The sequence below is a fragment of the Triticum urartu genome, chromosome 6A, assembly GCF_056163025.1.
Source record: "Triticum urartu cultivar PI428250 chromosome 6A, HENAU_Tu73, whole genome shotgun sequence".
Taxonomy (NCBI): domain Eukaryota; kingdom Viridiplantae; phylum Streptophyta; class Magnoliopsida; order Poales; family Poaceae; genus Triticum; species Triticum urartu.
In genome coordinates, this window is record NC_141878.1 from 41,888,433 (window position 1) to 41,904,720 (window position 16,288).

At 43.8% G+C, this 16,288-nt stretch overlaps 1 pseudogene across 1 annotated transcript; it reads left to right on the forward strand.

The window, feature by feature from the left end:
* The first annotated feature begins 632 nt into the window (after positions 1 to 632).
* Positions 633 to 4,047, forward strand: LOC147963696 (putative F-box/kelch-repeat protein At1g15680; annotated as a pseudogene). Its single transcript, XR_015608165.1, has 2 exons — positions 633 to 1,762; positions 3,748 to 4,047. The product of XR_015608165.1 is annotated as a putative F-box/kelch-repeat protein At1g15680 (transcript).
* Positions 4,048 to 16,288: the final 12,241 nt, after the last annotated feature.

Consider the following 16,288-nt stretch of genomic DNA (forward strand, 5'->3'; position numbering starts at 1 on the left):
ATTAAAGGTGATCATGGGGCCCCGGTCTGACGTCAGCCTGCCACCACCGTTTTAGTACCGGTTCGTGGCACGAACCGGTACTAAAGATTCAACACGAACCGGCATTAATGCATAGCCGTTCGAACCGGCACTAATGGTACCATTAGTACCGGGCCAAAATCGAACCGGGACTAATGTGTCTCACATTAAGTCCTTTTTCTACTAACTGACATATGCAGCGCGGGGCTTGCAACACAAGAAATGCACAAAAAATATAGGATGTAGGAGTAAAACCTAGCTACACTTAATAATAAAAATCTGAAGCGTATTTCAAACTTATAACACAAGAGAAGGGTGAACACTTGTATCGAGAGAAAAATGATATCTTGCTGTTCACATGATTCAGCACTTCAGTCTTTTTTTTTTAGGTTAGCACTTCAGTCTCTTTTTCAGAACAAGATTCGGTATTTCGGTGACCGACACCTTTCATCCATTTTAAAAGGAAGCCTCTTTGCTGAGACTCTTGGTGGGCCATATTACTACCCGTACAGAACTACAGCCCAGCTGAGCATCTGATGTGTTCGTGGGCTTTCACTCGGAGGCTACATGTGCAGGCTTTCACATTGCGGCGTCTGATCCGACTCCAGCAAAAAACGTCCACGCACGAGGTGAGATGGGAGATATGTCGCCGGCGGCGGCGCCGCTGGAGGATGAAAACCTACTCTCCGAGATCCTCCTCCGCCTCCCGCCGCTGCCGTCCTCCCTTCCCCGCGCATCCGCCGTCCTCCCTTCCCCGCGCATCCGCCGTCTGCAAGCGCTGGCGCCTCCTCGTATCGGACCCCGGCTTCGTGCGCCGCTTCCGCCGCCGCCACCGACGCAGCCCTCCCCTCCTCGGCTGCTTCGTCCCACACCGGGGAGGCGTCTGCTTCACACCTACCATGGATTCCCCGGATCGTGTCCCCGCCGGGCGCTTCTGCTTGCAGCTCGACGACAGCTATCGCTTCTCGCTCCTCGGCTGCCGCCATGGCCTTGTGCTCATCTCCAACGATTCACGGAAGCAAGTCCTGGTGTGGGACCCCGTCACCGGCGACCAGCACCGCATCGCCTTTCCCCCATGGTTCGACGGGATTACAAACTCGATTCATGGGGCGGTGCTTCGTGCCGCCGGCGAGGTGGAGCACTTCGAGGTGGTCCTGCTACATGACATAGTTGATGAAGATCATTTCCGAGTGATCGCCTGCGTTTATTCGTCAGAGGCCGGCCGATGGGGTAATCTTATTACCTTAACACCAACTCAATCCTCGGCTTATTGTACGGGCATGCCAGCCGTGTTGGTTGGGAATTCCTTTTACTGGCGTATTTCTGGGAAGTTTTGTGCTATTGTCGAGTTTGATTTGGAGAGGCAGAGCATAGCTGTGATACAAGTGCCAGTTGATAAAGAGGATGAATTCACTGTTATGCGGGCCGAGGGTGGCGGGCTAGGTTTACTCTCCTTGTCAGACTTCACCGCTCAATTATGGAAGAGGAAGACTGATTGTGATGGTGTTGCATCATGGGGGATGGGAAGAACTACTGAACTGGATAAGCTACTTTTCCCGAATTCAGGGGAGGCTGCGTACCCATTCATAATAGGGTTTGCAGAGGAAAATAATGTGGCGGTTCCTGACAGCCGGTGATGGTGTCATCATGGTACAGCTTGAGTCATTGCAATCCAAGCAACTTTGCATGATTGACGGCACTTTTTATTTTCATCACCATGCATTCGAAAGTGTCTATGCTGCAGGTAATAGCATGCCTTTACATTGATGGAATGCCATTCGCATCCTTTCGTGCCAACCTAACAATTTTAAATAGTGCCACATATTAATTGTTTATTTTGATGTTTGATGATCTCTTCAATATATAGGGATGTTGTGCTATAGTGTTCTGCCCTGATGCTTGTGTGGTTGCGTTTTATGTAATGGTTATGAACTAGAAAAACACGCAGGTAATAGCCTTTACACTGCCGGTATAACAAAACCAAGTTATTTTTGACAATTAGTTACTATTTCTCGATTACCAAATAGATTGCTTTTGGTAGTGTGGGCTCTTCTCCCTCTAGCATCTCAGCTAGCTTTGCCGCTGGCTAGCCAGGACTTGAGATCGAGATCGCAGGAGAAAAATAGGGTCTGGGATAGTGACGAAGCTAGATCAAAGAAGGGGATATTTTTCACTCATTCATTGATTAGCCTGCTATATTTTTCTTCTCCCTGTGACCCCTCCCCTTCTGTTCTCCCTGCCCATGTATATATACCGTCTCTTGTAAATAATCTCTTTTTAAATTACTGTCGGGACCTTCCATACAGTTTCTGCTTAAATTTTTTGTTTCTTATGCCATGAAAGTGTAAAATGGTGGCCTGTATTTTGTATTGAAGGATATATTAATTAATAAAATGATGTATGACCCTTGCTTGAGGATTTTACATGATAAATTATACTAAATCTAATTTGTTAGTGATTACCTAGCTCATGCCTTCTTAAAAAAAAGCTTATTAGCCACTGACCAGATGTTTCTGCTTTTCTACTCCATGAGCCCATCATATATGTCCATGATAATAGAGAATATTCCAAATAATTTGGTTAGGGCCTTTCACACCCTTTCATGTTAAGCCAACATTTTTAAGTAGTGTTGCACTCTCAATTATTCTTTTGCTGATTGTTGACCTTAACATGTACTCCTTCCGTTCCGAATTACTTGTCGCGGGTATGGATGTATCTCGATGTATTTTAGTTCTAGGTACATCTATTTCTGCGACGAGTAATTTGGAACGGAGGGAGTAGCAATTGCGTTTTGTAGTGTTCTTCTCCCATGCTTGATTGGTGTTAAGTAATTCTTATGGTCTGGGGAAAAATTTCCTTCCAGTGTCTTGTTTAGTTTAGTTATGTCACAAGTTCTGCTTCTGCATAGCTGCATTGCAGTTTTTTCTTTTCTTAAGATCGATATATAATAGCAGAAATTTGGAAGCTGAATGAAATATAGCTGTAGACTCAAGCTATGTGTCGTGTGCACCGTGCAGTATAATTTCTTCAATTTGACCATCATAGGAGACTTTATACTGAACACATGGGCAAAGTTATAAGACTAGATTTCTCAGTAAGCTGCTTTCATCACGAGTTACAGATCTTCTTTTTAGCAACATAACAAGGAGTGCTCATAGTGTTCTTTTTATGTCATGCAGTGTAAAAAGCAACATCTCGCTTTTGTAACAAAGGAAGTATTAATTAATAAGATCCTGTTTTGAGGATTCTGCTGGATGAATTTGATAAATTTCAATTATTTAGTAGTTACCTAGCTCGTGCATTTGTAAAAAATATGCATATGAGCTAGAAACCTAATGTTTCTTCTTTTCTACTCCATGAGTCCATGATAATAAATATATTCCAAATGATATAGTAATGTAAGTGTTTCAGCATTTGCCTCTATGGGAGTTATTTGAACCATTCTTAGCCTCTACCATGAAAAGATGGCGAAAATAACGGAGAATGTGCTAACAGTAGAAGTTGGAGGTGTGCCACTACACCACAAATTAGCTACTGATATTTCTGTGTTTTTATTTTCAACAATGCTCAGATGATTCAACTTTGGCAATTTTGGTACAATTTCCTTATGCCAAAGCTAATGTTTACTGTTTGAATCATTAAAAATAACTGAGGTTGCATAACTTTAACGTCTTCTCCATGGATGAATAGTTCAAAATGGTTTGACTAATGACATTGCTTGCTCCACAGGTACCTAGATTGTATTGTGGTTGCTGAGATGCAGGAATTGGCTTCTTTGATATGGTTTTCTTCCATTTTGTATGCTTCACACAGAGATCAACCCTCTACATTGCATCCAAAGGTCAACTCGGAAGTGGAACGATAGGGTTTATCGTCCATTGCTAACTTCCCTCTGTTATCTTATTTCTGGATACAATTAGACAACTGTCCTGATGAAGATACATACTTGCTTTTTGGTTAATTGACATTTATGATATATTTGATTTATGCTTTCCAAGCTAGCTTGCTTGCATAATGGCCTTTTGCTTATATCATGTGTGTGTGTGGTCATGTTCTCTGTTTCTGTTTCATTATGTTTCCATGTTGTATTATGCCAGGAGATTTGACGTCTTATTTCTGCTTATTTATATTTTGTGTGCGGTTTTTTTGTTGAATTTTTATCTGATTTTGGCTAATAAATGTTGAATTACACATGCCTTCCTGGTGCTATTTATTACTGCATAGCCAGCGTTTTGACCAGCAATGACAGGAATGCCATGCATGCATGTTTCAGTTCAATACTGATATATATAGTTAAAAAAGGTGTGCCTAGGCTTTAGGTGATAGCAAAATGGCTAGTGCTTAATGTTCAGTTTGGTCAGAAAAGTGCAAGGCGGGGAAAAAACACACAATTAACGCCTAGTTTTTTTTTGAACTTTGTTGATATATTGAACGACCACTCGAAAGGGAACATAGAGCATTTCCACGCAGGTATGGCAAGTTTACTTCATGGGGACCACTGCCTACTAGGCACTCGCTCTAGTTTATACGGAGTAGTTCAAGTCCTTCGATTTCCTCTATTCCTGACAATACCGTTGCTGACACTATTCAGTTGATCAATTTATGTATGTGTTGATCATGACATTGATTCGCCACCAGCCCCCCACCTCCTCCCCGGCTTCCGGCGCTGCCCGCCCCCATCTCCTCCCCCGATCCCGGCGTCACCGCACCCACCTTCTCCCTCACTCCCGGCACCGCCCCGCCCCCACCTTCTCCCTCACTCCCGGCGCCGCCCCGACCTCCAACCTCCCTGGATCCCGGCTCCCGACGCCGCCCGCCCCCCATCTCCTCCCCCGATCTCGGCGTCACCCCGCCGTAGACTCCCTTTTCCTCCTTGCGGCCTTGCCACCGCCACCCTATGCCCTAGCCGCGCCGCCATCTGCTCCGCTCGTGCCCCGACGCCTCAGCCACGTCCGCCGCCGCCAACTCCGGTCCCTATTCATCTGTCGCGTCAGGTTGGCCACAACGAGGAGATGAACGCCATCGCGTCTTCCCATCGACCTCCGGGGCAGCACGTCATCTACCTCAATCAAGACAATGGCGCCGCCTCAGGCCGATTCCCCTCGCCGGGAGGTGCGTGCCGACGCATCCCTGTCACTTCTTGACCCTGCTCTCTTCCTGATCAGGATATCGCCGCCTCGTGGGCTCGGTCCTCTCCGTCCATCGACTCCTCAACAAGTTGACCTTATCCTCCTTCATGTTCTACTGGTGGTGCTACAACCGGTTCCTTTCAGGGTATGTGCACTACGGCGAAGCTGATGAACTGGGGTGTCTGGTGCAGCGTCATCACTTTTGCATTGTCGAGGTACTCCGCTCTCTTACCCAACTGAACAAACTGCATCATGTACACCTGCAAATGGCGCATTGTCTCGTTTAGCATGGTGGTTGGTCTGAACTGTAACTGAGACCAGATCATGATGCCATGAAACTTTATGCTAAGATATTTGACTGAAAGAGCTCCCGAATGAAAGGACAAACACTGGGAAGTTGGAAACTTTACGTGAAGAAGGTATAAAATTCATTCAATTCAGCTCCCGACCACTAAGTAGCAAGTTAGTAATAATTAAACAGGGTGATTAGGTGTATGTACGCATGGTTTTGCTTCAGTTTGTTGTTGGTGACCGGTGGCAGCGGTGCCACTGCCAACATATATGCATCAATGCATGTTTGCAAATCGCAGCGGTTAGGGAGGGAGGGAGGTGTTCTAATTGACAAGGCAGTTTTCAGAAGTTTGTTCTTCAGAAACTTGAAAAGATTAGGTCTAAATCTCCGCAAAAGTTAGGTTTAAATAATTAAGCATCACTTCTCCGGCCATTGGTGGCAAAACTTGCTTTGTTCGACTACCTTATTCAGGGTCTATGGGTACGAAAGAAAGAGACCATTGGTTCGACAGTTGCTGCGGAGTAAACATTGGTTCAACGCATGGGCGATTAGCTAGCAATTTTATTTCCCTTAATTAGGTACAAAAGAAAGTGAAAGACATAAAGGAGTTTGCTTTGTCTCTAATTCCGCCACTCATGCACACATGATTAGCTCATATGTGTATGTGATTAACTGATTAGCAGTTTAGCACACACGGACATTTTTTGCTTCTCTGGTTGAGTACTAGCATAGTGATGGTGCCCATTTATCTTGGCTAGAAATAGTTAGATAATTTTATTCAAACGTATAAGTATATAGTACTAAATTTCTCGCACATAGGGTTCACCTTTTTTCTCATCAAATTACCTTTATGTTGCATTAAAATTGTGGAAAGCATCCGATGCATAGGCAATTAAGAATCCCGACAGTTTTGAAACCTTTCTTTGTGTACCATCATAATTCTCTTCAGCACGCATGAGCTAGAGCATAATAACCTGTCAAAGATTTAGGTAAGCCAGTCGGGGACTCGATTCATTGATTTTTTTGTGGGGACTTAATTTATTGATGCAATCAATATCTTGTAGGAGTACTTATTTACACCAAGATTCTTCTTCTCGCAGAGGGGGAGGGGGGGGGGGGGGGGAGGGTTCTTGCAAGCAAAGTTTGCTTCTTGCACTACCGAAGAAAGATGTTGCATGGTGTAGCAATTGGATGATGTGCTCATGATTGATCTTGCTTGGACAGAACAAAGAATTCATGTTTAACTCCACTCATATATAGATACCCATCTTATTTGTTCAAGCTATCCTTCAATACTAAGCTCTGTCATCCTATTTTTTTTACAATCTTATGATATTCTTTTTCTTCTTTCCGTTTGCTTAACATTATACTCTCTGTATATATGCATGTCAAGTTTGATGTGTTTTAAAATTGACTAAGAGTAGCAAAATTGTTTTATGTGTACCTTTACTAAGAGTAGCAGTTCCTGAAGAAAAAGAATGGTCAGCCACCATTGTCAGCAAGGACAACTAAGAAGGTACTTGTTAGTTCAGTAAATGAGTTTATTCACATAACTATTCAGATAAATGTCCACTGTACTATCAGAGGAATAGTTGCCCACTTAAGATTGGTCACATGGTTTTATTGTTCTCGATCTCTTGAAATACTAAAGGATAGTTCTGTAATGGAAATGTTGTTCTCTAGCATGCACGTTAGTTCTATAAGGTGTTCATCCGGTGTTTAACTTCTGAATAGTGATGGGAAAGTTTTCAAATTTTATAGCATGCCTTGGGATTTGATTACCCCTTGGAATTGTTCTTTATTGAAAAAAAATATGCATATCTGATCATGCTTGGGCAAAACTCAGTAGCTTATAATATGCGTCTTTATCTAACATCTGACCCACATGGCTTCCTGGTTGTTGGTTTAGTAGTATCCTCCTTGGCAAAGAAGAAACATATTGTGTGATTAATTGCTTTGATGCTAAAATTCTCTGCCTTATTTGTTCTTGACCTGCATGTTCCATGTGTTTCCACGAAATCATAATGGTAGAGATGCGCTTGCAAGCTTAGTTAACGCAGACGTCGTGTAGTGATCAATAAATCTTGTCAGAAGCTGTAGGGTGCTCAAAGTAACGAGCTTGCTGCTGCTTCAAGGCTGGAAGCCACATTCAAATTCTACCATACTACCAGTCCTGATGTAGCTAAGCTTTTCCGCATTGACGATGAAGCCAAGCGTACCCCTGTAGTCTTGCTGAAGAAAGAGGAGAGCTTGGCCGTATAAGGTATTTTCATCACTAACTTGCTTCACCTTCCAGCAGCTGCATTTTCCTTTCATGTATGTTAGATGATTTGGCCTATGAATTTGATATAAACATATGGTGCATTGTGCTGACAACGAGTTCAGAGCAACAAAGGAGGGGGGCGGCGACTGCAACAGTGATTTGGCGTACCTGTTGCACATCTCTCACAATTGTTTAAAAGGAATGCAGAATCTTTAATATATACATCGGCTTTCAGTTATAGAAAAAAAGGAGGGGCGGCGACTGCAACAGCGATAGAACGGCAGCCAGTATGCCTGAGCCAACATGCCACTGTTCTTTCTTTGTTCTGTATAATTAACAACTGGTCACAAAGTAACAATAAAATTTCATCATGTCCGGAGTGCATAATCAACTCAAATTATTTTGCCGTGCTTGTAGATCGAAACATGTGACTCCAGTAATAAGAATTCTCTTTGATTTGATTTTGATGAAGACTATAAATCTAAATTCCTCCCCACTATAACTCTACTGAATACCATCCCCACAAAAAAAAAACTCTACTGAATAACATTGATTTGCCAGTGTTTAGGATTATATATCATGCAGAAATCTTCACTGCCCCTGGTTATATATAATATTAACAAAAGAACCATCTGCTGCTGATTCAATTAATCCAAAAGACCCTAATCTGAGGCTACATCTACGAGTAATTACAAGGTGAGGTGGCTGCCCTTCATTGGATATTAATGCGCCGTGGGGCCTACCCCCCCAAATTGAGGGGGGCAATTTTGATTAGGAGACGAAGGAGCCCGTAAGATTAAGTAGCAATTGTTTGTAGGTCTAGCATTTTTCACAAGATTATGTTGAATCTCTGCTAAAAACGTTCGGCATTGATGTATATGTTGAGTACAGTAGTGAAGTTAAAGATGCAAGAACTGAAATAGATCCACCACAATAGAGCTGACGAATGAAAGTCTGGTACTTCATTTTTCTCCCCTTTGTTGGTTTGACAAGTGACTTTGTAGATTTGTTTAGTTAACACTATGTTAACACTGGATGCTATTTCCAGGAGTTAAACCAAGTCATTCTAAGGATGCTTCATCTGGAGAAGTCAATGATCCGATGATGAGGCTAAACAACAACTTGATTAAATCCTCGGCCATGTTTGGACCCAACCGGCGGAATGTTATTACCCCCACTGTTTGGCCCCAAGCGAGGCTGCAAGTGCATGCTGCACGAGGATGTAGGAGCTGCGCCTCAACCTGGTAGGATGCGATTGGCCCGCCGAAATTGACAACACTGCCGCTGCCGCTGTTCCTGCCCAAGCGAGGATGAAGGTGGACGTGGCCACCCCCAAGGATGTAGGGGTCGTACCCCAACCGGCGAGGGCACGGTAGGTTGCTCCGAAACTGGCGAGGACACGGGAGTAGTACTGCAGCCTGAGTGTTTTTCCTAATTTCTTTAGGTATGTGAGGTCTATTTAATGTTCACATATATGCTGAAAATTTGACACCTAAGTACCAGCAGTGGAGTTGTATGAAATTTCTTGCGAGGTATGCCATTCATTTTAGTACTGATGACTAATTCCCAGGAGAGTACCAATGGTGAAATTTTCAGGCCTAAGTACTATATGAGATTCTCATTGCTGGCAATCTTCATGACCTATCAAAAGGAGGGTATATACACGAGGAGTTTCTCAATGTTGTACATGTAGGCTGTGGCCTGTGTATAGCAGAAATAAAACCTATATGTTTATTCTTCTCCTGTACATCCGATTCATGTCCCATGGTCCAGTAGGGGTCAGTTATGTGCTTAAATGTTAGGAAGCCATCATCTTCCAAAGCATATTCAGTTACCTACTAAAACATATGTTGTTCCTTTGTGTGACCGGTAAATTTTGTGTAAAAACACGCGTACAATAGAAGCTGTAGAACCTGCATTGGACCATGCTCATTTGCACTGTCCATTTTTTCCAAAGTAATAATACTTTCCAGATTTCTATGCATTAAGAAATATGACCCGGTGTGCTATTACATTTCCTGGAATTGAACGCTACATTTCCTGCAAATATATAGTTATCTTTTTTTTGTTCTAGGAAGGTACCATATACATCTTATGAAATTCTCCTTTGCCTTCCAGATCAACCACATAGGCATCTTTTTAACAACCAGAGGAACTCGCTTTACAATAAAAACAAATTTGTCTCAGGGGGTATTGTCTTATTTCTCCTGTAAGCAAATGAAAAATGTGATGAACTTAACAGCTCTCTATCCTTTTTCTCTTATTCATGGTGTGTTTTCCCCTTTTGTACATGTAACAATGGTGAACTTAGAATTGGTGTAAGGAGTCACTAGCTATTCTACTTAAAAAATGTGGCCATCTTGAAAGCTTTAAGACAATACTCACACCATGTGATTCCTTGAAATATCGAAGTGTTTTTCACATCTTTTACAATCAAAGATTTGTTAATTAATCATATTATTTATATTCATAAGTAGTATAAACTTGATATATTATGATGCTGACAAGGAGGTTATTGGTGCTCATTAAAATAGCAGAAGGAAATAACCTTGCCTATATTTGTTGGTTTTTATATTTAGCCTTTCAACTCAACTGAAAATTTTATTTATACAATATTTACTCACTTACCTCATATTTTTGCAGGCAATCTGGAATGACTATGGGTGTTAATGAAGTAGTTCCTGTTAGGTGAACCGCTCAAAATGGAGAAGCATGCTTGTAGCTTTTCAGTTGATTGTATTAAGCATTTAATCTCTTAGCAATTCAGAACGTCAATATCTCCGGGCTGCCTTGCAATATTTTAGAAAATTTTTTTTTTTCAAACATTTTATATTGCCTTACCTTGAATTAGGCTTATAATGCCACTGATGAGACTTGAAAGTTCTTGCAGTGTACTAAGGCCCACTCTCACATTTAGGTTTATTCACTCTTAAATTTCTATATTGAGAACTGAAATGCATTTTTTTTCTTCCTACTTTCTCCACATATAGAGAGAGAGGGAGAGAGGGAGGGGGAGGGAGAAGGAGAGAGAGTAAGTAGGCTTCTCCTTTATGTCATGGTAACTAACACACATTTCCTTTTGAGTCTTATGTGGGCTCTTTTTGAGTCGGTACACCAAATCCGAAGCTACACAAATCAAATAAAAGAAAAAAAAAATCATCAATAGATTTATCATATTTAAAAAATGCAAATAAAAGCTTGTAATTTTTTTTAAAACAATATATATTGTTTTTTCATCTGTTATTGCCTATCTTTTTTTGTTTGAGAATCTATTGGCTATATTTTTAACCATGAAAAATTTGACGTGCAACCAGTACAAAATCTAAAATGCCCGTGGCAACGCACGGGCAGTCTACTAGTTAATACTAAGTATTGAAGTTGCTTGTTTGACCAATTCACTCAGATCAATCCACCATTAGTTATTGACCAATCTTTCATCATGGTTCTAACACTAAAGTGACCGTTTACGTCAAATTATAGCACCATCGGTGTAATTGACTCGAATTTAAACCGTGCGCTGCGTACGTCCTTGACTCCTTGTTGTTAAGGTAGCTGCCTTGGATTGGATCCACCCACGAAACGGATCGGCGTCGATGGACGCTCGTCTGTTCCCTAGCCTTCCTTGGGGCTCGTCACTGCCTGCTACTCCCTCCGCTAGATACATCCATTTCCGCGACAAGTAATTTCAAACGGAGGGAGTACTTCCCTGTGGATGCCATCCGACGGATCAGCGCTTTGGCGCTCCTCACCGCGTGCTACCTCCCTCGCCTTGCAGTCGTCACCGTCTCTTGCGCCTTGGGCTTCGCCGTGTGCAGCCAGGTAACTGAGTACTTCCCTTGTCTTGCCGTCGTCCCCTTCTCCTACATCACGGCCGATCGATCGATCATGCAGATGTTGCGGTGCAGGGACGACACCGTCGTCGGGTTTAGGCTGACGGTCTGCTGCGCCGCGCTCCAGGTGGCCGCAGCGGCGCTGTCGCTGCTGCTCCCGTACCGCCGCCACCGGATGCGCCTTGCCCTCGGCTCCCTCGCTGCCGCGGTCGCCATCACCAGCCGCTGTCTGTTTGCCAGCGTCATCTCCCTCGACTCCGGCGACCCAGGACTAGCACATCTGCTCTGGCTCATCGGCTGGATCCTCTGCGCCTCGGGCCTCTTCTTTACGAAAAAGGGTTTTCCCCCGCTTTATATTATAAAGCAACATCACCAAGCATCCAACAGCAAGTCAAGTTCAGGTTCAAGTTCAAGGAGAGAGGAAGGAGGAGAAATCTCAAATAGCATCTGGGGCACAACATAACAAGCCCCGAACATAATAAGAAAATAGGTGCTAATCCGGCTCCGGAGGAGGTGGCGGGGGTGGCGGCGCTAACGCCGAGGCAGTGGAGCGAAGACCCGTGATGATGGCATTGATGATGTCCCGGTCACGCCGCTTGCTAAGCGGTCTCCATAGCTGTAAGAAGCCACACATTTTCTTGATTGCATCAGTCACACGACAAGGAATCACGTGTTTCAATGACTAATTTATTGCGGGTGCACCAAAGGGTCCATGCGAGGGTACCCATAGCCACCCAGTGGAAGACATGTCTAGGGTTGGGGAGCCTAAGGATCTCCCCAAACATGTCCAGAAGGTTGTCGTGGCACCAATCCCCACCAACAACTTCCCGGAAGCAACTCCAAAGGAATCGAGCCGCCGGACACGGGAAGAAAATGTGGTGGGAGTCCTCCGGGACAGTGCATATGGGGCAAAGTCCATCCTCAGGACCATTACGCTTACGCACCTCCGTGCCCGAAGGCATACGGTCGCGTACCCATTGCCAAAGGAAAATGTGGATCTTCATAGGTAGCTTAATCTCCCATATCACCGAGAGCTCAATAGGCCCAGGAGTGGGCGCAATAGCCTGATACAAGGACTTTGTGGAGAACCTGCCATTGGGCTCAAGGCGTAAGTCAGGGAGTCAGGCTCAAGGGAGGGGGTGTGTAAGGCAATGCACTCAAGCAGCTCCTCCCATTGTGCCTGCTCCACTGCCCCAAAGGTATGCCGGAAGGCAATAGAGCTTAGGTTATCTAATGCCACGCCCACAGTAAGCTGTGGGCGGGTGCAGATAGAGAATAAAGCGTAAAACCGCTCTGCAAAGGGTCTGGTTCTGGACCATCTATCTATCCAGAATAAGGTACCGGAACCAGTGCCCACATTAATCGAGGTCCCAATACGCATAATCGGCATTAGTTGGATAGTCGATTGCCAAAACTAGGAACCTCCAGTTCCAGTGGCGAAGGCTAGGGGCTGCCCACGCTGGTATTTTGCGCGGATAATATCCAGTCATAGCCCACCTTCACCGGTCTCAATACGCCAAAGCCACTTGGATAGGAGGGCAATATTCACCCTTTTAGATGAAATTACCCCAAATCCGCCCTGATCCTTGGGTTTGCATATCCCAGACCATTTAACCATGTGGTACTTCTGTCTATCACCCTCCCCAGCCCAGAAGAATCTGGATAGGTATTTGGTAATCTCATGATGAAGGGATTCATGAAGGCTATAGAATCCCATAATATACATCAAGAGGCTAATAAGGAAGGAGTTCATCAGAACCACTCGCACGGCTTTGGAGATCCACCTTCCGTGCTAAGGCTCCATCCGAGGTTGGAGCTTGGAGATTATTGGGCGGAGATCTTTCTCCTGCAGACGGGTATCACTAATTGGCATGCTGAGGTAAGTTGTTGGGAAAGATCCCAAGCGACAGTTCAAGCGGTTGGCAATTCGCTGAACGTCCTCCTCAGAGTACCCAAGAACCATCACCTCGCTTTTAGCGAAGTTAATTGTGAGCCCCGACATCTCCTGAAAGCAGAGAAGGAGGAATTTAAGGTGTCCTCGTCTGAACCTTCCACCATCATGATGGTGTCGTCCGCATACTGGAGGTGATTCAAACCCCCATCTCCGATGTATTTACCTCAACATTTTATTATGTCAAGCAGCCATTTATTGCTGCACCATTCAGACCTTGACGTTCTTGCAAGCCTCTAGTGAAAAATCGTAGAAGGCCATGCTTGCACAAGATAAAATAACCTCAAAGTTTTGAAAAGATGCATGAGCCTTCCGCCACAATTGATGGAAAATGCAAGACCGTTGAGCACACAACTGAGAAGACACCCATTGCAAGGCGGAACATTGAACCGTTGCTTCATCAAAGGATATAGTACAAAAAAGGGAGTTGAGAACAGATATAAGGAACATTAATTAAAACATGCTTGAAACCACCAATCCCGTTGTCGCCACAAAACCAAGTCAAAGCGTGAGATGACAATTTGCGTGATCAAGAACTATGAATCCACGAAACTGAGACACGTCGTGCCTCGGCTTGCCCATGTCAATAGCTAAGCCCACAAACCGAGGGTGACACAATGAGCCAGCCGGGATGCTAGATGTATTGACTTGGTTCGATTTAGTAGCATTTACCTTTTCATTTGCCATACTATTTTGAAGCACCTTTTCTTAAATAAAAAATTCTATTTTGAAGCAAGCTTGCCTGCTTGATGATATTTGCTTACATTTTTATGTGTGTCTTGCTCACTTTTCCGTCCGTTCTTACATAAAGTGGTCGGCCGCTGCAAAATAAAGCATTTTTTTCCAATAGTAAAAGAACATTTTTTTCCATATTGAAAAAAAAAGTGTCGCTTCCAGCAATGATCAGATGAAATTTGAGATACATCAAATTAGATTTACCTGATCCTATGCAATGCAGGTGTAAGTCACCCTTGGAGTGTACTACTGTATGTACCACGCAGAAGGTGGTTGTAAACTTGTAATCCTATTACCCAAAGAATAAAACTCCCTTTATCCTCGCAAAAAAAAACCCCGAAGAAGTTTAGTTAATCAGTGATTGTATAAACTACTGTAGCATAGTGATGAAATCTTCTGATTTTAAACTGGAAACACCACCAATTCCCTCGGTAGTGGAGTACAAAATTCCGCTGCATGGTTGATTTCCGTCGGGAGACATAGTTGTGTTCGTGGGCTCTTTCTTCCAGTGGGCTGAATTTCATTCGGTATTCTAACCTATAAGGATCCTGGGCAACTTGCACCAGGGAGCTCCCCCGATTTGCAGCTTGGTTGGCTGTTCGATGGAGCTATTTTCGGTCAGCTGTGTAGTGTGAGCAGAGGGCAATATTCCCGGTGGAATGGCTATGCAGTTCTGGTAACTTCGTACTAGGAAGTTGTACAATGAAATTTAGCTGGCTGTACCTATGCTTTTTGTTCAATCTAATAATTTCTTCAATTTGGCACCATGAGCAACTAATGCATTATACTGAACACTTGAGTAAAGTGATAACATTAAATTTATCGTAAAAACTCCTTTCACCATGAACTACAGTCTTTATTTTTACTAATATATTATCATTAGAAGTAGTGGTCAAGCTATTGTATTCGATGCTGTCCAGTGTTAAAAATGACATATATTTTGGACCAAAGGGAGCATTAAGATGGTGTACAATCCCTTGCTTGAGGCTTCTATGACATGAATTTGATTAATTCAATTAGTTAGTGACCAGCTTCCTCCAGGTGCTATTACAGAACAGTTAGCATATTTTGATTTGCAATTATTCTAGAGGCCTCCTTGGTTCAATAGAACAGGAATTGGAAGACAAGGGGTATAGTGGAGATGAATGAGGAGATAAAAATAGACAAATAAGAAAAATTCTTTTATTAGATGCGTGTACATGTCTAAAAATTAGAGGGTCTGTCTAGGGCACATCTAAGTAACTCAATCAAGCATAAAAAGTAAAAGAAAAGAAAAGAAAATACCCACATGAATCTTCATGTGATGTCAGAAAACACTACCCTTCAGTCAGTGGATGCAAGCGCAGCATCCGCCACTTCCGTAGCCATCGGATCAATCCTGATCGAGCGCTCATGCTGACCACAAGTCAGTCCCGCAGCCAGTTTTTTTCCTGTAATAGGGCTCTTGTTTCAGTATATTTCTGCAACACGGGACTAGTTTCAGAAAGCAAAGACCGATTCGGTGGTGAAGATTTTTTTCCTGCAACAGGGATCCTGTTCAAAAGGTTTCTGCAATAGACGTCTTGTTTCAAAAGAAATGGTTCAGTGGTGAAGGGGTTTTTTTCGCAGCAGGGGTCTTCTTTTAGAAACATAGTCTGAGTTGCAGAAAGCGCCGGAGGAGCGCCCGACGTTAGAGAGTGAATGGTTAGACATCGCAACATGAGGTATGTTTCAGAAGCATAGCTCCATTTGCAGAAAACGCCGAAGGAGCGGCCGGTGTGAAAGGTCGTCGTCATGCTGGGGTCGAGCTGGCAGGTGCTCTCGGGGCTGAGGTGGAGGAGCAGCAACTCCGGCGAGCAGCGGCGCTCCATGGCGGAGACGCTTGGGCCATGGCGGCACGGCGGTTTCGCTCTAGCCTAAGGGCGCGGCGTGCTGTCTCGGCGGACCTTTGCAACAAGATCCTTGTTGCAAACCCCCTAAGCACAACAAGGTAGTTGTTGCAAAGGTCCTCGACTGGCTGGGGCGGTAGATCGGATGGTTATTTCGTACGGCATTTGATGGACGCGTAACACTGCCCATAAAATAAGACTT